Source organism: Mya arenaria, chromosome 10 (genome assembly GCF_026914265.1).
Source record: "Mya arenaria isolate MELC-2E11 chromosome 10, ASM2691426v1".
NCBI lineage: Eukaryota > Metazoa > Mollusca > Bivalvia > Myida > Myidae > Mya > Mya arenaria.
In genome coordinates this window covers 48150373-48177345 of record NC_069131.1, presented here as the reverse complement: position 1 = coordinate 48177345, position 26973 = coordinate 48150373, and the positions used below count along the sequence as shown (strand labels likewise).

Genomic DNA, 26973 nt, shown 5'->3' with positions numbered 1-26973 from the left:
CTATTTTTTAATTTGTTAAATGAAACTCTAAGCGTTACAAGCATCTAGTCATTGTTTGATTGGAGGTCTATTTACTATGCACTATTAACACATATTTGAAACGTTATATTAAATAGCGCTGTGACGACTATAAGAGGGTTTCAAACTACAGTGTCGCGTCTTCAAGATCGGGAAAATTGCCTAGAGACATACATTTCGAGGTATGAGGGTTACTCAGTTAAGTTTTATTTTCCCGATGTTCAATTTTATGAATACCGTTCCGAAAATGATTGCATAGGTTTTTAGTCAAAATCAGTATTGGTTTAAAACGAATTTAAACGTTATTATTCTGTTTCTTTTGACAGTTTTGAAGACAACGAACGAGCTAAGATGACGGAGGATATTGAAACACAGGTGTCCATGTTATATGCAGTGCTGTTTTTTAAAAATGTTGAGTGTAGTAATACCCATACAAACAAAGGTTTGGACACGTATACAAGGGTTAATGTCCGTCTTACCACCCGTCCTTTGAGTCCGACCGGTCGTCTGTATACTTAACATATTATTTTTAAAAACAACAGAATGCAAGTATGCATACATTGCAGTCGGACTGACGATGCGTTATAAACCATGATGTCTCTTTAATTATTATAGTATAACGATTTCTTAATTATGCCAACCGCGGTCATCACATGTTTTACAATTTCAAGCAATCTTACAATACATTAGCTAATCATTAACAGCATGTACTTGGTTTTAATTTAATTTTAAATACTTAACTTCTTGCACTTTCTATGTGAAAACCATCAGTATAACAGCTTAAGGCATAGCATTTCATTTTGTTTACATATACATTGACTGAGAAAAACTGCCACCTGCAATGCAAATATGTGGCTGATCATGTGTATGACATAGATTTCGCACCAATGATAACATGGCTTTAATAGGATCAGCAGGTCATCACTCGAATGATTTTATTGACCGAGACACATTCATCTTCGAATGCCAAATGAAATCTGTTAATGCATGACGAAATATTGCAATTTTTATCATATAGCTTTTTCTTGCATTTCTCTAAAAAAGGTATGAGTGACAGAAACGAACATTTGTGGTGTAAAACATATTGTTCGTTGACTTTTGAAACATAGATCCATTGCCCTAAGAGCATATATAACGTAAACTTGATCCAATTTGTGTGACCCCATTTGTGGCCACAGCTAGTTAATTGGTGGCATTAACTTCAAGTAGTTGTTCAAAACGTTTGTGTTGACCTTAATCTTTGCATCTTTCAATAATTGGAATTTGAGTTGTCCTACAAAATGTAGTACATATTTACCTTGGAAGACCGCTGTGTGACACGAACGTCTTTTACTTTAACAGTTTTATTTATGGATGTCATTATCATTGGTAAAAGAGACAAGCATGACGAGTAGTAGTGCAACACATTATAGTATTGACCCTGACCAGTAAAACTCAGTGTACTTGGAATTGTCATTTGACGAAATTTGTTCATATTTATCAGCTCTGTGAGTAGTATTGTGAGTCAGTTTGTTGGCGTTTGATACATACTGAAGCAAATATACTTCAGTTAAATTATTGTCCGACAGAAAATTCCTTGTCAGATATTTCAATGATCCACGGCCAAAACATATCTCAAAAAGGCTGAAACCAAGATATAATCTTACTGCAAGTAATTACAAATGAATGTACTCGCCCCAGTCTTTCTCAAAGTCATAAAAGTATGACCGTATGATACAGTTCAATGTCTGATGAATTACATACCTTATGCACCTTGACTATCAGGATGATAGGTTAACATCCAATACTGTTTGCTCCCGAACTCGTTCATGACCTGCTTAAAATTGAATTGAAGTTTGATCCTTGATCTGTTAGAAGAAAGAACCCTGACAATGGCGTTGGCTTTAATATTCTTTAAAGCAATAGCTTGTGGGAAACATGTTGAAGCACACATGATTGTCAAAAGATATTCAAAAGGATTAACACAGGCTATAATGACCCTAACAAAAGGGCCATCAAATACAACGTGCTGTAATGCAGATTTTTGAATTGTCTGATTTTCCTAACATCGGACAACTGTGGCATGAATTGCAGTATAAAGAAACATCTGCTTTGATGTCAGGGAAATAAAAACGGTGAAGTTTCTTATGAGAAGATCTAGCATGTGTGTTTCATTGGCTTAACTATGTATTTTCGTGCATTATGACATTTGGGCGACTATTTGGTGTTTTACAGTCTTCAGCAAGTACATTGGATAGTCGTCATTTTATCATAAGAATTCCATTCTGATAATAGATAATGGAATATCTATGTTAACAGATGTTCATCATTTTGGGTTAGAGGTGATAAAGGACTTACGTCTTGTTCATTGATTCAAGTGACTTTCTGTCGAGTGTGAACTTCAGTGATCTTAAGGCAAAAACTCTTTTCCATGCTTTTTCTGTTACTTATACGAATATGATCGTGTCAGGTACTGTCGATTGAAAAAGTTACATCAAGATGTTTGTGCGAGTCACTGTTGTATTTGTGTGGTATCCATGAAGACTAGGGAATGGATGAGTTTGTTTTGTCTTCGTGTCATAATAAGTGACTCCGTTATTTGTGAAATGAACGATACTAACCATTTTTCTGCCCATTGTGACATTGTGTGAATGTCTGCATTTAGAGATGCCGAGGCGGTAACAGGATCGTCGACAATAACACAAGCTTTAAAACTTGGAAACCTGTTTTAAACCCAATGTTAAATCACATTTGTTTCGGTTACACGTTGATATTTTCAATTTTCATTCAATAATTGGCAAGCAGTGCTTTAGTCATGCGTTAATTCCTTGTTCAAATCAAAAGGACTTTCGTGCATTTACAACAATTATTTGAAGCAAAGATGCATTAACAAAAGTGTATTGATGATTGTTCGAAATGTTTGAGCTATAACACAAGTACATACTTAATCGTATAAAGAACTTGTTAAAACAATTTCGCCATGAGCTGGAAAAAGAAATGACAGCTACTATCAAAACTTGCGTGAGCATCGTCCCCCGGTTAGCGAGGCAGCAAACACTATTTGAAAGGGGAATTTAAGAAATTAAATAATAATTGTAATATAATTCCAAAAATAAGCATACAAACAAAATAATCGTGAAAATATGTTTTTTCTATGTAATCTGTGAGTCAAAATAGGATATTACACTGAAACCAACAAATATCCTCTATTCATTCTTAAAAAAACCTCCTGGTTCAGCTTGTCCCAAACATAGCGGACCAAATCATTGTAAATCGTTGCATACGCATTAAAGATTCAATTTGAGACCCATTTAAATGATTGGCAGAGTTAAACAAATCTGTCTTCATAGCCATATTTAAGTCCTCATTGGAACGTTTAGCTACAGTGTTTTCTTTGTTGAATGACATGGCTGTGTGTTGCTAGTTTGAATTCCAAAACTAGTATCAAATGGTACTGTATTTCAGTAATATGATACAACATAATATTCAATCTGTACAATTTATTTCATACAATCTTAAAATCAAGTATACGTTCAAAGTCCAAAATTCTCAAAATATCCTCAATGATAAAATCCAGCTACACATACAGAAGAATTCCAACAATATTTTGAATTATTAACCTCATAGTACAATTTGATCAATACAGACTGGAGATATAAGAATAAAACAAAAACAAACTGGTTTGTTAACAAACTCAATGCTCAGAGAAGATGTTTGCCTTTATGTAGCAGAAGATTGTTTTAGAACATATAACACTTGTCATCAAGAACTTATATCAAATTATTTAAGAACTGTGTGTATTCCTAAACTTCTATACATACAATGCATAAAACCTCAAGGGCATTCTAAACAGACACTGACACGACATTCAACATATATTAATTTAAAAGGGAAATGGATGTATGGACCAAAATTATTATGAACACTTCACATCTACATTCAAAAAACAACTCAGAACGCCAATATAGTTTCAAGCATAATACAGAAATTTGTCCTAAATCATCGATGTTTAATAACTTCATACACATGTTTCTACTAATCCATTCGCCTAGGTCACGATATAATGACAATTTCCTTTTTGCTGTTGTTACGTTGTAATTTTCTTAACATGTTATGTTAAAATTGTCTTTTTTATGTCTCATGATATGTAGAATATATCTGTCGACTCAACTTATACAGACTTCCATCGCTTGATTTGACGCGTTTTCTAATTTCAGACTCCAAATAGCCAAAATGAGGCTAAAAACTGTTGTTACAATGTTTCATTTCAAAATTACCCCTTTTTAACATAAAAAAATAAAAAATACTGGAAAATAATTGTATCAGATATCTTGAGCATTGAGTAAGCAATTTCGTCTTCTTTCTGTAGCTGGTTATTTCATTTAAATTGCATAAAAACTGACGGAGTACTACTAAAATAACTGAACCCACCATTTTGTTACCAAAATCTGGCATTTTCAATTCAGGGATACAAAATGGCCAAAATTTCTTAGCAATATGGTATTTTGTGAAAATATGACCCTCAATTGGAAGAGTTACAACTCATTTATCAATAGCAATAAGAAATTTATACATAATACCTACATTACCAAATGTATTATACGCCTAAGTATGCACCCAAAAATACAGACATTTTTGTCCCATCCGTAGACGCATGTTTTTCCCAGCAAGGAATATGCTTAGCATATAATCAACCAGGCAGATTTTGCATTTCCATTCAGTGAATTCGTAAATATGAAGCTCAACCTGTCAATGTCCCATCCGTAGACACCATGTCCCATCCATAGACACATAAAATGCCCAGAATTTGCATATATTAAGCGATAAGAACCACTTTCCTTTGACAGAAATGTAGCACATATTCAAAACTAGGCAATGGATTACCAAACACAACTCATTACCTTTTTATTTTCATTTTTCCACTTCTATATGTTGCTAAAAACATTGAAATTCATGCCTAAACTTATTTTTTTTATATAGTGTGTATGTTTGGGAATTAAAATAAGTAGCCAAAATACAGGCTGGATTATGCTGTTTTAGCCAGACATAAAGAGGCCCATTAGAAATTTATTTATGGTTAAGAAAATGAAGTACAGTAAAGCTGGTAAATGTCTTCGGATGGGACATTTAAATCACGCTATGTACGAAATGTCCATTTATAAATTCAGGTGTGACTAGAATTAACATTAATACAAAAATGGACAAGCAGAGAAATAAAAACCATTCAAATATACCTGAAATTGACAATAATGTGAGTGCAAAAGCCCTTAGAATGAGAAGATACAGGGGAAAACTGAAAAATGAAAGACATGAAAAATATGATGAAACGAAGAGGAAAGATGCTGAAAGGAAAAACACATGATAGGCAAATTGACAAAGGGAGAAGAGAGAGTGATCCAAGAGAAACCAAAAAACAATAATAAATATGAAGAGAAAAGAAAATGAAACAGTTTGCCAAAAAGAAAGAAGGTGCAGACAATATCACAAACAAAACTATTGGAGAAAACCGGACTCCTAGACAGTCACCGCGTAACAATAAGAATAGAGAAATGAAAGAAAATGAAAGCCTGAAAAAGAAGAAGAATGTGCTTAAAGATGCTTAAAGTACAGATTTGGACGATGGGGATAAAACTTAAAAAAAATACAGTGTGCAAAATAGTCTTTCAACAGACCAAGATACTTCAAACATTGATCAAACAAAACAGATGGTACAATAGACAACGATGATATTAACAGATCCAGAACAGCTACAAATTCAGCTGAAATATAAGCAATGAGATGTGTGTGCCTCCATTTAATTCAAGAAGCAAGAAGTACAGAATATAGAGCAATATCAAAAGTAAAAGAAAGTATGCCTACAACACCAAAGCGTAAAACAAGAGTGTAAGAAAAACTGGTAGAGTATGTCACCAACGATGAGAAGTAATTTGGAAGAAAAGGGTGTTATTTTACCAAAGAGTGCTAGAAGAAAATTAAACAGAATACAGGATGTGAAATTGAGTCATGGAGGGACTTCACAAAAAAAAGAAGACAGAATACAACAATGTGTTGCAATGTGTGCGTGATAGGAATATAACCAAATACCATACTAGCTTTGGTAGTGGGATTGCTTCCTTCCTACAAGTTAGGCGACCAACAGGGAAAATAGACAACACTAATGAAAGAAGTGGAAACTAAAACCAAGAAAGACAAGGAAAGATAGACTGACTGCAGGAACTGTTATTTGTCAGTAGATGTGTCCGGAGAAGTACTGAATAAAAAAGATGTAAAGTTACTCGATGGAGAGAACATCCAATCTCAAGTTATGACAATGACCTTGGCCGAGGCATATGAATTATTTATTTTTTGGAGTTCTAAAGTAGTTAAGAAAAGGTCATTGACAAAATGTCATTTTTACATATAATTCAGAACAGTTTCTCAGTTTTGGAGTATATATATCAGTTATAATGGCTTTCTGCCCATTTTTGGAAAAAGGATCCTAGACATTTTGGAAAAAAAATGCGTCACAATTATGCCTAAATTGGGAAAATTTACAGTTAAAATAACAAGCTTTTCAGTCTCCTGCAAATGAGGGAATTGTTAAATATAAGTATATTTTCCCTTTCAAAAGCCCTAAAACAGCTGAAATCTTAATTCTTGGGTGTAAATATTTATTGCAATGAATCATGACAGATACTAACTTTTCCTTTCAAATGATCTCTGAATGTGATGCAAATTAATGATTTCTGAATTCAGTTATCCCCAAAACTTTACATCACATAATTTCAAGATGTTGAGTGAACCAGTACAGGTAAAAACACTGTTTTACTTTTGATTGGAATTTTTTTCTGAAGATTGGAAAAAATATCATATATTTTGCTTTAGGAATGGGTCTGATAGTCTGACCCGTGGGTACTATAGAAAATGCCCTGGTTATTGTTAATTAAACATGTTTCTAAGTTGAAATTTCCTTGGAACATTGAAGTAGTTAGTCACTGGATACAGTATAAGTATTGTGGATACCATCAGGGAATATCTTATGCCTGCAGCTTGGTATTACATTAAATAGTTTTATGTCCAATCCGTAGACACTTACAACACATGGTACATTTACATCGTGTATATTTCTAACAACTGAACTAGTGAAAAATCTTACATTTGGTGTTCAATAAGGAATTTAAAACATAAACTGATTGACACCATCATATTTCAATGAATTTTCACCTTTGAAAGTTGCAACTTAAAACTGAACTTAAAAGGTCTGATTATCAAATTACAATTACATTGTATAAGGTTGTCTTACTGAAATTTAGAAATATTAAATATCTTAATGTACTTCATTTTTGTGTTCTCTTAGCATTTGTGCAACAAGAGATGTTTATACTAGGTTTGTAACTGAACTTAAAGTTCATATGTAAATATATAGTGTGCCTTTTGTCCCATCCGTAGACACTTCGGACCGGATACAGAAAGTGATTTAAAAAATTTATGCATCAAGATAATGCTGAAAAATTGGTATGGCCTTGTTTGTTTTTGATTCTGTTGTTAGAAAAAATCACTTTTATTTGCTTCCTTGGGCTTCTAAAAATGGTAGATCATTTACAAGCAGTCAAATTGAAAATAATATCATGAAATTTATGGTTAAATCTCATTTATTTCTACTAAGAAGGAATAAAGACAATTCTTTTGCCCATAACTGTTTATTTGGCACCTATGCAACAAGCCTGGCTAAAAAAAGCATTATAAAAGAGTTCTGTCACATTATCAAAAGCATTTAAATATACATCACGAAATTATTTTTTTCAGTATTCCTTGATACATAAACCTCCCTGAAAAAAACTGGAGCTTGAACCTAATGATTTTATTCGAATTATCATAACACCATGACCCTACAGTTATGGAACGTATGTAATTTGGCTATTTGAATACTTTTATTTTTTACCCTTTGTGAAACACTTTTTGACCACGGCGATTAGTAACTTTCAACACAACACTTCAAACGTTGATAAAAAGAAAAATTATTGAACACGTCGACTGCCCAAAGCTGAATGACAGTTACACTTTATTCCTCGTACACATCTGTTATCCGCCACCAAGCGTATATTTCGCTACATTCAAACGGAAATTAATTTTCTAATAATTCATATACATTCAAACTTAGAAAATAATATATCTCATATGTAAATCAATCTAGGCAATCTAGTTATGATGAAAATGTACATAATTTAAAGAATATTGCAAACATCTTAATACATCAAAACAATTATTGGAACTTACATAACATTCAATTTGCAATAACAGAATAATCTGCATTTAGAAACTTGCAAGTATTTAATATTACTTTTTTTATATATGATGATCTTTTGCAACACAAATAGTTTGATATATGCGGATATACATTTAATCATGCAATAGCCCAAGAAGTTTGTTCAATAGTTTTAAGAACTTAAGTATACCGTTAAAGGGACATTTGAGCATAGATGATTCTTCAATTTGTTTCTTTGCACAAATATATTGGCTACGGCAATTAACATATCAAAATAACAATCAAATAAATGTTATACTAATGCACCCGTCAATTGTAACCACGCCCATTCGTAAGGCCCATTCTCCGCTATATTTTGCGCGAAGCCAAAACCATCGCATTTACCTGGCACTGCGGGGCCACCTTAAAGGTAAAAACACGGTCCATTTCCCCGGTATACCCCTGGACCTGGGGGGTGGGGGTGGGGGGTAACAATTGACTGGTGCATAAAGAGTACATATTAGTATGCATAACGTAAAAAGAAATTAAATAGCTAATGAAAGCATGTTATAAAGATTTAAGGGTATTTTCAAACCGAAATGTTTTGACGCACAAACGGAATTTTAGCCATATTTACCGGATACCAAATCAAATGGTCTAAGCAGCTAATTTTTTTGTCTGATGTGCAGCTTTGGTAAATAGCTTATGGATCTAATGTAAATCACTATAAAAGGTCCTCGTTCCGATAAAAGAACGGCTGCTTAACCAAGAACGCTGTCTACTTAATGTGTTCTATATTAAAAAAATGGAAAGGTACTATAAATTTTATATTCAGTGAAATGTTGACTCATACTATAAAACTAACTGTTTGCCGTGTGTACAACCTAACCTGTGATCAAAGACACCCCTTAGATAAAGTGTTCGCGGTGTGCACCAGATGGCTGGGTAGTGAAGCACTTAATTCGCAATAATATCACTTCATCTATAAATGCATTCCAACAGTAGTAGAAATATAGACACTTAATATGATATAACTTAAGGATAAACAAGTGTTCGTAATAGGATAAGTCGATCAAAGTTATTTCATTTAAACGGGAATTTTATTCCTTTGACCGATTTATTTGAAAATGATCTTTATATTTAAAAGCATCCGGATTAAGTTTGCAAATCCGGAATTTTTGCAAACTTATTTCTTTTATTTTTCACCCAATGTTTTTTTTTTTGTATTTTTAAAATGTATTAGGTAAAACTAATAAGAGATATTTTTTGTTTCCTGAAATTTGATTTAGAAATATGTTTTTTTGGCATTTAAAGTCAACTTTTCCAATGGGAATCCCATTGGAAATTGGCCTTCCCATTGGAAAATGGCTTTTTCAAGCTTTTCCAATTGGAAAACTGGCTCTATTAAAATTGTGGGAGAATTTTGAACATATTTTTTAAAATGGAAATTGACTGTTTAATTAAGACTATTTTACACTAACTGCATGAAAAAGATTATATTCATTAAAAATGAAGAACCGATAGATTCATTTAAGGCATTTGTATGCGAAACCTTCCCATGAGTGAATCTTTCCAATTGGAGGATTCCCACATTGAAAGTGGGAAAGTATGAACATTGGAAAATTCCAATTGGAAAATTTGGTGAATGGGAAAATTCCAATTGGAGAATAAAGTTCAGTTTTAAAATTGAAAATTTCCAATTGGAAAGACAGATAAGATTTTGTAATTGGAACATGTAGGAAATGGGAAAAAAGAAAAATATTGTCATAATTTAGCAAAATGACACTTCTTAAATGTCCTTACCTGTCAACTGTCAACTTATCCATATTCCTCATCGCCGTTATACTATACAATGGTTAGCACGACGTCTAACCATCGCATTGCTTCATAAACCTTGTATCAGATAGTACAATGTTTATCCGATCAAAAAAAGACAAACAAAATAAAAAAAAAACATCTTTCATCAATGTCACAAAAACGCTGTCGTTAAGCTTGATTACATACATCTTGCCATTTAACCGATTATTTTCAAGGTTAAAGGCAACTAAAATTTGGTCAAGAATTAGCATTAATGAAGTTCTTTACAAATGTGAAGATGTACTGTACGGCAATATGAAGTCGGAGATATAAACTTTTTTACACTTCTATCTTTGTTAAAGACCACATGATTGTGTTCATATTTTACCACAAATTATAAAGGAGTGGCAGAGGTGATGGAGATCTATTGTATGAAAATGCTTAATTTATGGCATTTATGGGTAAAAATAGTGAAGGAACGACTCGCCATACTGTCATTATTTCATGTACATCGTGCTTTATGAAATTATTCTCGTTCACCAGAGTGATGGTGCTATGCGTTTCACATTTGATGTATCACTATCAAACCCATTGTGAATGAGAATGTGTGAATATGGTGTTGATAAATCAATAGCTTAGAAAATAAAACATATTTAGAATTTTGCAAAATAGAAGCCTGAACTAGAATTTAAGACTGATGAGATGCTATGTGCCAGGTCGCAAAACTTATATCCGTGAAGATATTAACAGACAATTAAGATATTATATTCAAACAGGGGAAAGTAATATGAAAACTTATCGCTGCCATAGATAAAAAGTAAATGCAACGACGTAGTTCAATGAATTTGGTGTGAAGTGCATTGTGTATGGCGCTTAAATGAAGTTATGAACAATCATTATGTCAGTTGGAATATTAACAGACAATTAAGATATCACATTTTAACCAAAGGAACGATTATGAAAACAAGTCGCTGTCATAGCTTAAGTAATGAACCAGTCAATGGTAAACACGCCAATCAATGGTAAACACGCCCCCAGGTCCGGGGGGATAACCGGGAAAATGGGCTGTGTTTTGACCTTCCAGGTGGCCCCACAGTGCCTGGTGAATGCGGTGGTTTTGTGTTCGCGCCAAAATAGCGGGGAATTGGCCTTACCTAAGGTCCCTGGGGTGCGGGGGCATTTGACCAGCAGTTCGTCCCTGCAGAGCGGGGATTTTACCCGGGCTTGGCTGCACCGAAAGTCAAAGACCCTGCCATTTTCCGAACCTGAAGAGGGGCGGGGGGGGGTACAAGTGGCTGGTGCATAAATGCAACTGTGTAGCTCAAAGATTTTTTTTGGTCGAAACACTACCGGATTAAGCGCCCGGCGTGCGCCTCCTCTAAAATAATCCAAGTTTACTGTTTTCATCAATATTGTAGAAACAAAGGTAATAAAATACGCTCATAATGAACCATTTCCAACTACATATTGTTAAAATGTTCACGAGGGAGTAACCCCAATTCCAGTAAAACAGTTCATGCCATACACGTTCGGTTCTGAGGGAGGAGCACATGTCAAAAGTTGCGCCCCTAAGTTACGACCCCTCTAACATCAATTCCTGGATCCGCACCTGCGATGTGCCATGTTTCCGCAAGCTGGGGATTTAATAAAAACGCTACTGTTTCTGGGGCCGTAAGTTCGTAATCACTGCTTCTTTTGTAATAAACCAAGATGATACTTGACTTCTACTACTACAAGTTACCTGCATTCACGTGCATTATTTAGCGCATTATTGCTCTGTGTTTCACAAGATTTATACCCTGTGTACTGCTAAGATACTCAAACATCTATTGTTGAATAAGATTTTAGCTGATAGCTATTTTCTATTTGTCTGAAGATGATGAAAAACATAATCTTATATATTCAACCTCAAGTCAGTTTCTTAGTCTTAATTTTAAGAGGCTACAAAAAATATACAACCTTTAAGGTAAAAGACAGACACAAATACATGCATGCCATATTTTTGAGAGGCTTTGCAGTGGATTTTAGTCTGAATTCCAGGGAATATTGGTCTAAAGTCCAGCTGATTTTGATCTTAATTCCAAGAGATTTTGGTCTGAATTCCAGGGGATTTTCGCTTAAATTCCAGGGTATTTTGGTCTTCATATCAAGGGATTTTGATTTTAGACCAAGGAATTTAATGAAACTATATGAGCACTGAAATTTTAAAAACACTTAAATCTGACAATCATTCTAGATTTTTTTACCGGAAGTTTGCAATTGAATTTCAAAAGTAGTCTTACCAGGTTTTTTATTAACAATATAAATTTACTGCAGAATGCAACAAATTTTAAACACCAATTAAGGCCATAATAAATAAAAGTTTGTTTGGTGCTTCCTTGCCTCATTTTGGCCACCGAAAAGGCTAAATGAGTCTCTTTTCGCCGATAGTTTTATGTGTTTTTCTGGAAATGCCAAACAAACATTGGCCCGATTGTTCAGAACTTTGTTAGCATTAACAATGTGATTAACAAAATAGTTGTTATCTTTTTAAACATATTTTGTTTTGTGATGTGCTCATATATTTAAATAAAACCGGTACAGCTGTAACACTTGTCTCAAATCTTGCAAGGACTGTGATTACATTTAAGTGTATCCATGAAGCTTTCAGAGCAAAACAGTTTTGAAAGTTAACAACGATGATGTTAACAATATTGTTAACTTTAATAAAGATGCAAACAATTGGTCAAAAATGTATTAATTTATTGATCTTTAATAGTAATATTATTGTGTATGGCAGTGAAATGAATAAGACCCCTTTTTGCTGGATACAGCTTACATGAAACTATTATCTTGGAAATTTATTGTTATTTAATCTCACTTTAGACGGTAATTATTACAGAATTTATGTATATTTATATAACACAGCTTAATTTATCTTGAAGGAATACTTCACATATTTCCTATTAAATCATCATAACTGCTTGAGATAATATACATGTAATAAAATATGGGTTAATATAATATATATGGGTTAATGTTTGTGTACAAGCTAATACTTATATACTAAGTATGATGGTACACTCAATCAAAGATGCACTTCATTTCTGTTTTAATAAGCAAGATAGCCCTGAACATGCATATATATATATATATATATATATATATATATATATATATATATATATATATATATATATATATATATATATATATATATATATATATATATATATATATATATATATATTAATTGCTATAGTATATAATGTAAAAGATAAATTACTTTATCTTAAAGCTGCACTCCCACAGATTTACTTTTTTTTTTGAAAAGAATATTTTTGTCTTGGAACGAGAAAATCTTTAAGTAAATATCTGCAAACCAGTGATAAATGACAGCTGATGAAAATTCAGATCACCGATTTTCATATTTCCATTCAGAATTCAATGTTTTATGGATAAAAGTGTTACAAACAGCTTAAGAAAAATGCAATTTTGAACTTGAATATAAAAAAAACTACGTCAACAGGATTCAGTCATGTATTACATTATATTATTATGATTGGTGACCTTTGGTACACAAAATAAGTTATTTTTTAAAATAATTAAGGGTGTTTGAATGCTTAGAGTGTCTGAACTCTTCGGTGAATTACGGTATGTTCTAAGTTCTACCCATATTTATAAGCAACCAGGGTAGTTATTTTTTTGCTATTAATTGTAAAACATTTTTTCTGACATTGGATATTGAGCGAACATTTTCATACCATTACCATTATTTCTCATTGATAGTTTATTTGGTTTCTAAATGCATTTAATATAACACTGATGAATTTCTTAATGTATGCGACTAAGAAATAAAAAAATAAATAATCAAAGCTGAAATAAACCATAACAACTTTAATTGCACATATATTATTCGCTTTGGAAAAAGGAAGCTTATGCTTATAAACTAACATAATTTATTTTCTATTTCAGACCAGCAAAAATTATTGAGAGTATATAGGGTCTTGAACCTTGTAGTTATTAGAAATGATCAAAACTTGATTGTAGTAGATAATATTTAGATCCATTGTATGATGAATGGATAGTTTAGATATATCAGTAGTGATTTGATTTACACTATTTTGACTTTTAATACAAGACAAGTTCATGTAACTGTTTGAAAATAAGATAAAAAAAATAAGTTCAATTATTTTCAGATATTTTAGTATTTTTTAGAAATGACCAAAGCGAACGGAAAGATATAAAAAATATGAAAAAATGAGACAAACCATTTTTTTTGTTGTCCACCTCAGGTTCCAAGAAGTCCAACCTCCCCGCGGGGTGAGGTGGTACATCCCGAATGGGCAGCAATTAGAGCAGAGAAGGGTCGCCAGGGGGCAAAGAAGGGAATTTACTCTATGACAGGTGTTACTGAGGAGTTGCAAGATAATGTTGAATTGGGTACGTTTATATAACATCTTTGCCGGAAGCAATCTCCATGCAAGCTTGTCTCTTTCGAATAAAAAATCAGTGTATTCCAGACATGTGAACCTCTGGCAACGTCAGAGAGGTAGATGTGGATCTCCAAGTCAGTAGATTGGGTTCAAAAGCGGTGAAATTTCAAAATCCCTTTCATTTTCATTTAAAGAAGGGATGGATACAATGTTATGAAAAACTTGATGGTTGTTACTCAGTTTTTAATTTTCGGAGGTGTTTAAGCTTGGTTCATAGAATTTTTAGGGGCTTCAAATAAAATTTAAGGCCAATAACTGTTTAGATTTTTTTCCAAGAGCGGTAGTGTTTGTCGGGTGAGCGGTAGCGGGGTCTCAAAAGCGGTAGATTTTACTTACTGCCAGTAGAGTTCACCTATGTCTGGTATTTAGGGTAGGGAATCATGTGACTTCAAAAGGGTTCTCACATGGGTCACCATGGGTTATACTGATTTAAACAAAAAAGTAAATGATGTTAATTTCTTCTAACTGTTTTATAACGGTTGTGACCCCTGGTGACCCATGTGAGAACCCCTTTATAATCACGTGGTTCCTCAACCTGGTATTCTCATACACTTTGTGTCTTTTTTGTCTGGAAAACCTTAACCTTATCTGGAAAGACCTTTGAAAGGAACTTGGTACACATTTTGCCAAAGCCAATACCGTCATGTTTATATAGCTGAACAATAGCTATGGATTAAATAGTTGTTGAGTTGTGCCTTTTTTGTCTGGTTTAAAGCTGCACTCTCACAGATTGAACGTTTTGACAACTTTTTATTTTTTGTCTTGGAAGAGCCAATTTTTGCGAAAATGCATGGACACCAGTTGTAAAAGACTGCTGACAAAAAATTAGATCCCAGATTTTTACATTTAAGTTCAAAATTTGGTGTTTTATGCATTTTTTGTAAACTGTTAGTAATCAGGTTTTGAAGCCATAAAACATTATTTTTTAACAGAAATAAGAAAATCTGCAATCTTATATTTTGTCAACAATCTCTTATCATTGGTTTGCAGATATTTACGCAAAAATTCGTTCTTTCCAAGACAAAAAATAAAAAAGTTGTAAAAGCAGTATATCTGTGAGAGTGCAGCTTTAAAACTAACAGATGGGGGAAATAGACTTTGCTTCCCAGCACACTTCCAGTCAGTACGCTGCTTATGTTTAAAGCATTTCAAGGCATAGCATTTTCTATTAGGCCTTAAAAAAGGGTAGGGTAGGAAGGGATTTTTTTTTCAAAATATACATCATTGTCAATATCATTTTCTTGCAAATGTCTCTCATATATTGCTGTTGTATGGAGCTTTATTCTCTGTCAAAAATTAATTACAGTTGATGTTTAAACAAAATTGTGTTCATGGTGGGAGGACGTTTTTTTTGTTGTTGTTTTTTTATTTTAAATATTTTTGAAAAAAATACTTGGGTTGGCGGCTTTACCAGGGAAGGTCGTAAAACCTGAAACAAACATTTTTTTATTGTTAGGCCTTACGTTTTCTTTATATGTGTAAAGATCTATAAACACATTACCGGTAGGACTGCCCTTTAACTGTTCAAGAAATGAAAATAATGTCTTTGTTTATGAATTTTCTATGCTTTTTCGTAAATGCTAGCATGCCAATGTTTTCATATATTTTGACATTCCGTGACATTCCATTGACATGTCTTTCATAATAAACAGTATCAAATACTTATAAAAAGTTGGGGCCTATTTCAAACAAGCATTTTAGTCGTAACTTCAATAATTTTAAATCTGTTTAAACATCACCAATGCCATAATTTCATCACTTTTGTGTTCATTTATAATACTGACTTAAGTCAATTCACTCAAATAGGTCGCAATATAATGAATCTTTTGAATGGCTCAATGATAATTTCCATTTACAACTAAAATCGACTTAGATCATTATTGAAACGTTCCCCAATACCTTAAGTGTCTTTTATTCCAGGAGTTGAGATGTTGAGTGTTCATCAGAAGAACGCCTCTCAACTGTCACCATTATCAGACGGCGACATTACGTTTGAGTTCAGTGTCACAGAGAATGGCGGAGATTCCAGTCCACTACGTGGTGAACCAGTCTTATCCCAATTTCTGAAGTCCGAGGCTGACCTGCCGGTACGATGCATCTCAATATTTTGCTTATCTTAGAAAACAAAATTCTGTATACAGTGGAACCTCGATGGCTCAAACTCCCAGGGACCGGCAAAAATACCTCGAGCCTCAAAAAATTCGAGCCAAGCTGGAATGTTTACCTTCAGTTTAAATAATTCGGTCCTTTACATCAAGTTTGAGCCAAAAAGGAATTCGAGCCAAGCGAGTTCGAGCCAGACAGGGTTCGACTGTATATACTGATTAATATCATGGCTGTGTTGTTGTTTTTTACTTGTCTTAGATTTTTAAGCTATTTAGTAATATTGACATAAGGACGTTTATACTTTAATATTGGTCATGCTTCAAAAAGTTGTTCCACATTAAACCCTTTAAAAAGTGCACAATGATGTTTCTATATGACCTTCATAAATGATGCATTGCAAATTTTAGGTTATCTTTAAAAAAATGGTTGATATATTGATGAAGATCATAGAATGATGTGTTTTGTTGTTAATGGTTTTTGCTTGTCTTCGATCTTAAAGCTTTTTTTATTGTCTTTCTTGACATTGACATGAAGATACTCAAATTGATATTTTCACTGTTTGAAACAGTGAAATATCATTTTTATCTCAATGATCAGTCGCTATAAGCTTATGAAAGCATATGATAAAAGCTAATAGTATTATTGAAGTAAGATTTTTCACAATGCAGATTTTTTCCATGGTGGCTGATCCACTTGGCCAGACGTCTATAGATGACATCAGTGAGGAGGATGTTACCTACGTGAGAAACCTCGCCTTTTTAGAACTGACCTCCATGTTCGACACACACAATATTGCATTCAGCAGGAGAAGGTCAAAGAAAAAATACAATGGTAGGTTTCTCCAAAACCATGCCTCTTCATTTGGCTTGTTTTGTATTTTGGTTTTTAATTTGTACTTTCTCAGTGTGTGTATACCACGTGATAAATTACGTCATATGCGCTACGTCGTATAGCAACATTGTGCTAAAAATGAAGACTTTAAACAAAGATAACTTTTCTTTTACTTCACCATTTTAAATGAAACAAAAAGCAGTCTTTGTCACTTAGAGTCCTGCCTTCGTTTTATTACCGGATTTTGATAAGGTGATTAGTTTCATCACACACTTTTACAAAGCTGTTTCCAAAATAATGTTTGACAGTGCTAAAATCATCAGACGGCTGTTTTGTGAAAAGGTTTGTCGAAGTGTTTAAAGAAACTAAACCCTCAATCAAACTCTGGTAAAAGACTGAATGAGGAGCCCTGTAATCGTTGTGAGACTGCACCATGTTTTATTTTTAAGGTGAAGAAATAGTGCAGTAATCTTTATTTAAAATCTTATTCGAAGCAAAATATTGCCTTCCGACATAGCATTTATGACGCAATTTATCACATGGCAAACACACACTTTTTCTTCTGCATTGATTCTCTATTTTGTCTTCCAAGTAATGTAAAGAAAGATTTTTTGCCACTTAGCATATTTCTTAATCATACATGCAATTATCTCCTAGCTGGGCGTGAGAGCAGGAAAATTTCTTTATTTTCATTTAAATCCCCAGGCTTTTCATGTTGCTTTTTGATCATCATAAATTTCTGCGAAACTGACTTAGCTTTGATGTTTGAAAATAGTGAAGTCGTCGTGGTCACGGCGACTTAATAATAGCTCAAGTTGCCTGGTAGGATGAGACCAGAAATTGTATATTTAAATACCTAATATGTTTTTAATACTCAATACAGTCCTTTTAATATTAAAGTTAAAAAGAAATGCTAGTTTAAATAAAATAGTACATGCAAAAAATTTATGACCACAACATCATCAGGATAAGATGAGGATCAATGAAATCACCGGTATTTTTTAAGTTTAGGATAAAATCCCTGGTTTAAACTGAGGAAAGTCCTTTGGAATACCTTCCAGAAATATTGCATATTTAAGGCTAAATTTCATACCTGCTTCAATAAAGGATTTTAGTCTTCACTTTAATCATCTTAAATCTGTATAAACTTTGAAAAGGGCAATACATTATTTCCTCAACTAAGTGTTCAATTTCTCTGCTCACTAACGGTAATTCATTTTTCACAAATATGTATAAAAAATAAACCTTTTATGACATTAAAATCATTTCAATGTACCACTTAAACTGACTAAGGGCTATTACAGTAAAACATATATAACCGAAGGGGGAAGGAAATTATTTAAAAAGTATATGGTTAGGTGTCTTTTTTTTGCTTATTTGGAACTTGAGGGGGTAAATTTGCTTCTGTAGGGGGGGGGGGATATATTTAAAAAGTGCCTTCCCTCTGGGGGTTATATGTTTAAGTTGAATAGCCCTAAGATCTAAATTGAAACAGCATCTCAGGTGAACATAATACATTTTTATTTTGCACAAATTCATTTTGATAGTTTTTTTTCATGTTATCTCGATTTCAACTGTTACCTTGGCGAATGAACTATATTTGCTAACATTTTACCATTATTAATATATATGGTATTTTGTAAATCAGACATCAATAATATTATAGTACCTGTAGATGCTGTCTCGCTAGTTTGTCTCATTTTTTTTTTAAATCATTACCCCTTGGATGTCACTGGATCCTTATTCCATTTCAGAACATGGAATTTTTGGTGTACCTCTTCAACTGTTGTTGGAGCATGATCAGAAAATTTCCCCCAACACTGCTCACATACCTATTGTCTTTCAAGAGGTTGGTTATAGATTTTGTTTGTGGCCTTTTTGAATCTTTTTAATTTATATATTGTACTAATACAGCGAGAATATTTAATTAAGTTTTAAAAGTCAATGGACCTGTTGCTCAGAACTCTGTTAAAGTTAACAATGTTGTTAGTGGCATTGTTAATTTCCCTGTTGTGTTTTGCTAATTCTGACTTAAAGAAGTGTTCGGAATCATGAATTCAAGTAGGACTATCAATAATCAGTTCCACGTACTCAAGTAACCGATAATCAATAAAACAATCAGTTTCTGACAATACCTTAATTGTAGTTTTAGTTTAGTATAATAACTTGTTTTTTTAACTATGCTTATGTTATGTGTATGTTCAAAGTTATTTATTGTTGTTGTTATGTTTTCTATTTATAAGCAATAACGACTAACTAACTCCGAATGTATAAATTAACAGGAAAAAAAGGGCAGAAATGAACCAAAGCAAATTATTAATAAGAGGAAAAATTACCCACCTCGCCGGTTGAAGCGATGATCGATTATGACCAAATGCATTGATTAATGCTGATTTCAGGCATAGTATCAATCATTAGAACACCACTCCTTAAAGAAACACTCTTATTCAAAATCAATACATACACTTGTTTAACAAACATCATTTTTGACTGATAAACCTTTAGCTACTTTACTAAATAATGCATTTATGGGAAATATTAATTACTGATAACAAGACTGTAACCGTGTATTTAATAGCAGAAAGCGCAAAAATATTAAATAATTGGTGAATGCTAAAATACTATAGTCTCATAAGGTAGAAATACCGTGTTTTACGCGCATTTCTTTCAAATTGAACTCGATATCCTTCATAAGAACCATTATTTACGACATTTGTTTATCGTTTTTGGAATATTTAAACAATACTATTAATTATGGTTAATCTAATATTTGGGAGTAAGTGTGCACCTTTAAATATTTTTTACCTGTACCTAATTCATATGGGTTTTTTATGGTTTTAATAAGTCAAGTCAAATGAGTTAAACATGAAAATGCATTAAAACTAAAAAAAATAAAAAAATCTTCAAAATATGTTGTGTGCCTTTAAGTTGATTTCATGAATTAGTATTAGTATTAAGTCTGTGATTGTTTCAGATACTTCACTACCTACACAAGAATTGTTTAGAGGCAGAAGGCATTCTAATAATATCTGGTTCTTCTAGTCGTATTAAAGTAAGAACAACTTCTTTTTTATTAAGATCATGGATTTATTGTGAAACCTATTTTTATGCCATCAGAAAACCTTCTCTCTAAAATTATGATTATCTACCCCTTATGACATGGCAGCTTTTAATTTATCCTCTTTGTACACACACTAATAGCTATAAAATGGAGGAGGCATTTTGTCAGGGGATGGTTGTGTTGGGTTATGACTTGACTGACGAGATGGTGTCCCTTTTTTCATTAATCCATTAATTTTCCCTTATTTCTTCGCCAAAAAAAGGGGACATCAATATGATGAAACTTGGCTACAATCGGTGCCCAAATTTGACCCCTAATGATATGGTGGCCATTTATTTGTTAAAATCGCCTTATTTCACAGACCCTTCGCCAGGAAATAGAAGAAAGATTCTATCAGGGGGCCTTTGTGTGGGGCCAAGATTTGACTACTAATGATGTGGCGGCCCTAATGAAGCAGTTCTTGAGAGACTTACCTGTGCCACTTCTAACAGAAGAATACATCGAAGCATTTGCTCAGGTGGAAAGTAAGTTGATGGACTAATTGTCATCATGGTTTATTTTAATTTTCAAATTGAACAGTTTTGTCATGCGATAGTTAAGCACCAATGACTAGTGGTGTTGATTTTCCTGAAACTTTAGTTATCTAGCCAGCAGTCACAGATTGTAGCAGAGATAACACCACTGATATTCAATGGTTTAAAACATCAAACGCTGGAGCTTTGCAATCAGTATTTTAATAATAGATAAAAACATATTGTGAGAACTATAAAAGATGAGCAGGGAGTAAAAAGAATGCTGATGTTCCTTTAGAACTGAGTCAATTTCAAAAAAATTCTTGGTCAAATTTAGAGAAAAGTATAAGTGGTTTTTAGAAAAAAAATGTATGTGAAAAAAATGTATGTGTTTTAAATCATTCAATGCAAATAAACTATTACAGATATTATGAAGTGTATATCAAGTGATTAGTGAGAAACTTAACTTAAGTTTGAATGCTGGTCGTTAATCATGATTTTTATTATGGTTACGGATAATTATATTTAAGTGAATATTCCTGTATTTTGAAAATTTCCATTGTTGATTATTTTTCAGACTTACCTGACAAAAAGCTGCAACTTCACGCTCTTAATCTGCTGGTACTTCTTCTACCAGATGTACACAGAGATACCCTTGGTGTAAGTACATAGTAGTCTAGTTTGAGCTTGTCTGTGGTTTGAAGAAAAGAAGTTAATATATTGTCACAGCCTTAGTTGTTATAGCCTTGATTATCATAGGCTTGGTTTTGTTGTTGGTGGCAATGTCCTGCAAAGACTTTTACTTTGGCCAAAACTCAGAATGGTTTCAAGATATGTAAATGAAACTTGGTACAATTGTGGTCTGAAACAACACGTAGCAAGGCAGCAAGATCCATAAAGCTAACTTTCACTTACTTGATTAATTATGCCCTTTTTTGACTGAGATAAAAACAGATGTGCGTTGGTGTTCCCTTTGCTGCACTCTTGTTTTACAAACAATTATGAAACAAGTTATTACTACATTATATTAATGCCACTGTAATTGGCATGAGCTTATGTGAGTGTGAGGTCTTTGTTTAGTTGGAAATCCAGCATATCTGAAGGAAACCAATTTGTCTGGCTTTGTGAACAACTGGCTAGACTCACATAGGGCATTGTTGTTGATATTTTCTTAACTGGGAATTTAAAAAGTGCAAACCTGATGCACTGACAGATATTATTGATATTTTCTGGGCGGTTTCCTTGAAAAGGATTATCTTAATTTCAATAAGAAAAAATTGCATGACTGTAATTATCTTTCAAGAACTAGAGTTCTGAAATGTTTTGCACATTTCTCTGCTCAATAAAAAGAATGATGTATTTTGTTACAGTTGTTTTTGTTATTTCACAGTTAAGTACACGGCATTGATGAGAGATAATGTTGACGATCTGTTATCTTTTACTATTTTAATCTTATACCACCTTAAATATATTTTACAGGCACTCTTAGATTTGTTGATCAAAATTGTTGAAAACAGTGCAAAGAATAAAATGAGTTTAAACAAGGTTTCCACGATTATGGCCCGGAATTTATTTCTGGCCCCTAAAATCCGCCAATAAAATCCGAGCAAGGGAAAGGATGCAATGGATTTGGAAATCAAAATGGCAGCCGGGACATCGAACATCATGAGGATGTTAATACGTTACAAGCATATATTATGGACGGTAAGTAATAAACACAAATTAAAAGCATAACAGTCAAACCGTGTTGGCTCTAACTCCCAGGGACCAACTAAATATCTTAAGCCTCGGTAAATTCGAGCCAAGCGGGGTTGTTTACCTTCAGTATAAAGAAATCGGTCATTTACATCTAGGTTGAGTCAATGAGGAAGTCAAGTCAAGCGAGTTTGAGCCAATGGGGTTTGGCTGTGTTTAATTTCTGAAACATTATTAACATGGAAACAGCATACATGAAAAAATATCAATGTACTGTGAGTGAGAGATAGGAGATAATTTGGCATTTGTGTTTTATAATTTGATATATATATGTCTCATTAACTCCAGGTAATATTTCTATATAATGTTTGAAATTAACATCAGTCAAGTTCTTTCGGTTTGTTTAATCTTACTTCTTACAACAGTTGTGAAACAAGATTTTACAACAATATATGTATCATTCTCGATAGTATGACATTATGTGAGAATGTGGTTTTGAGTTGTTGGATTTGAGGAGTAATGAGAGAAAACTCATTGGTCAGGCTTGTTGACCACAATTCTAACTCAAAAGAATAATTTCCAGACCGGGAATCAAACCGGGGACATATTCTGGAGAAATTCTCATGCCATAACTGTTTCTGCTATATCTGATGTCACCTTTTCACATTCCATCATATTTGATGGATATCACTGTTTCAGACTCCTTCATATTTTTTGCAACTCTTTCAAAATCTTCATATTTGATGTCACTGATTCATATTCCTTCATATTTGATGTCACTGTTTCAAATAGTTTCATATTTGATGTCACTGTTTCAGATATCTTCATATTTTGATGTCACTGTTTCAAAATCTTCATATTTGATGTCACTGTTTCAGATTCCGTCATACTTGATGTCATTGGTCAGAAGACATTATGAGTCGGAGCGAGTGAAAAAACTGAAGGAAAAACCAGTAGGTCACATTACAGGTTATCATGGCTAGCAGGAGTTTAGATAATGAAAACTGGAAGTTATAACAGACCAAGTGTAAAATGGGTTTTGTAATGTTGCCTGGCTGTAGCTTAATTGTGTCTTAAACATCTACCAGAAAATTCATATAAACTTGCATTCTGACTTCTGTTGAAAGTTTTGGAAAAATACATTAATTAAGGTGTTTTATACATTATAATGTGAATTTGGGATGCCTGGTGACCCCATATGGTTCTGGTATCGTTTGACAGGGTTTCATGTGTAGGGCAGGAACATTTTTGACCAACAATTATATTTATTTCTGCCTTGAAATATTGCAAAATTTGTCATTTTTGCGTTAGATTTCAGTTGTAAAAGAAGAAAAGTCTTGGTTATCACCTTCATGCAAAAACTCAATAACTGCTTCAATTTGTATGTATAGTTATTGATTTATTGCACTAGGGTGATGTGCTGTGATTGGCATTGTCCATGCGTAATATTTAAACTTTGCCATTATTAACTCAAAAAATGATTCAAGATATTTACATAAAATTTTATGAATATTTTGCAAGATACAATAATGCAGTGTGTTTAGCTCGGCTCTTTTTTACTTAAAAAAACAGACACACATTTAGATTAAACAATATATATTTTACGATTGTGCACTTGTTGGCACAATGTTGCGCAAGAGTGTGGTTTAGTGTCGTTGGGGAAACCGGAGTACTTTGGGTAAAACCACTTGTCCGGCTTGGTGGCCACTAACCAAACTCACATACACCCAGGCCGGGAATCGAACCCGACCTGCCTTGGTGAGAAGTGAGTGCATTAACCAGACAAACTTTTTCTTTTGGTTATGCCCTAGGTTGCTTTTGTTAAATTCATGTCATCAATAATGATGTGTACTTTTGTAATCAAACAAAATATTTTTCTTTTTTTATAGAAAATGAAATTCCTGCAGAAAAAGGACAAAACAGATTTCTACAAGAAACCAGCCGTAAAACACGAGGTAATTGCTTTACTCCTATGTAAAAATCAAATTATAGGAATAAGAAACACAAACGGCCATGATTAGGAACAGTCTTAAGTCTGATTTTAGATTCCAAGTGGCAAAACTGCCTTTTTTTTCTTTGTTGTGAATTCCTTTTAAGTTGAGTTTTGATGCTGAAATGGCCCCAGGCCCCCATTTCAGATAACTTCTTAAGCAGGACAAGTTTAAGTAGCTTATTTCATTAAGCAAAATTTCCTACTTAATCGATAATAACGATAAGTATCACAATAAACCATTTTCATTTATAACAATTCACTATAAGTATGTATTTCTGCTAATTGAAATAAGCAACTTAAGCCTGTTAAGCTTAAGAAGTTTCGAGAAATTGGGGCCATATCTCCAGCTTCATTGATCATGTTTCATGCAAATTCCATTAAAATTTACTCTTATTACAGACTGACTTCCAGGAGGGAGTGATCCGTGTCCAGGCGCCCAAACTGTCTCTTGCAAGCACCAAAGTACAGCTCGATCTCGGCACCACAGCTGGTGATATTGTCTCAAGGTTCTGTTTTCAAAACGAGTCAGCTGATTCCAGGTTTGTTAAATTATTTTGATGTAATTCCCTTATACATTGCATTTCTGACTAGATGCAAAGTGAGTCTTTCATAGGCACTTCTCTGGTTCAAAGACTTGAATAGTTCTTAACCTAACCCATATGTTAAAATGTAACTGTAAAAATTTACCCAACTTCTTCTCTGTTTTTTTCTCTTTTTTATGGTATAAGACGTAAGAAAATAACGTTTGTTGCCGGTTTCTTATCCTACCCAATTTTTTGCCCAGACCATAAATCTTTTTGTTGCATTGAGAAATATATTTTATCATTTGTATGTTTTTTCTTTTTTTAAAAAGTTAAAAAAGAAGTGTTTAGGGCGTTGAACAACACCAGCGATGCTAATACTGATTGTATAGATGTTCTTAGGCATATAATTTTTAGGTTTCAGAAAACCCTAAAGAACAAATTTGACTAATGATAAAAAAAATAAAAAAAATGAATATTTTTTTTACTTACCTACCCTATTTTTGGGGGCATGAAACCGGAATTATTTGCCGTATTATAAGGCTTATAAGTAAATAAACAATTCAAACTTTTTCAGACTCACCTCCAAGAACATCAGTAATAGTCATACATCTCGGGTCTTTCATGCTGCGGACAAGAACACCTTTCTGTTTGAAGTTGGGGGAAACATTGGCGAGCGATGCCTCCCTGACAGTACAAACATGCTAGCGCTGTACAAGGTTAATCCTAACGCGGAGTGGATAATTAAGCATAAAGACAGAGTCAAGGTCACCTTAGATCATTTCGGGGATGAGGTCAAGGACGGATATTCTATGTTGTATTTAGTTAATCGAAATGTATTCAGTGATGATATGAGTTGAATTATACCTCTGGCTAGTTGCCATTTTTCATAAAGAAAAAAAAGTTTAAAAAAAAGACTAGGTAGTGCAAAGCCGTCAGTTGGTTTTGTGATTGGCTTCTTTATGTTAAAACTTTAACCTTGACCATAATTCATCAAATATTTGACACACTAATATGAAACTTGGTACACAAGTTGCAAATTCTAATGTGCACATATGTAGCAAGACCCATAGTTCTGGCTTTAATGATGGTTGAGCAGTGCTCATGATTAAGCAGAAGTAAAAAACAGACAAGAGCTGGTTAACACTTTGAAAGTGTGTTTGAAAATGCCTCCAGAGATATTTGGAGAAGCTTAAAATTAATCCACTTCATGTCACATACTGTGAAATCATTAATGTTCGTGGGCATGAAATTTCGTGGTTTGCCGAAAAAAAAACAATTTCGTGGGTACTTGAATTCGTGGATTTTCATTTTTGAAAAAAAATCGAAGATGCGATCGTCCTAGATCGTCTGCATAATATCCACGCGCTGGTCCGTGATTTCCGTCTTCTACGTCACTCGGTTTATGGCACTCGCTAATGTGGTACGACATGCCAATTTGTGCATATACCCATGTCACTTATCGATTTAATTGGGAATAAAGGTAATAAAATCAGAGGTACCCTGATCATAAATACAGATAGGGGAAGCCATTGAATGCCAATTAAGAAATTTGCAAACTGAAAACACCGAAAAGGTGCGTATATTGTCACGTTCGGTGCTTAGTAACCTTCAATATACTAGTAATCGATTAATTATTTTATTAAATAAAAAAATAGAGTATGGACACTCATCACGCACATCTTGTAAACTTGGAGATTTTCATGAAAGCACACGTTTAAACACGTGCTTATAACTGTCATTTGCTGCATAAAACACATT

General features: G+C 33.3%; 1 pseudogene; it reads left to right on the top strand.

Moving 5' to 3' along the window:
• The first annotated feature begins 120 nt into the window (after window positions 1–120).
• On the top strand, window positions 121–26416 carry LOC128206202 (rho GTPase-activating protein 18-like; annotated as a pseudogene).
• The last annotated feature ends 557 nt before the right edge of the window (window positions 26417–26973 follow it).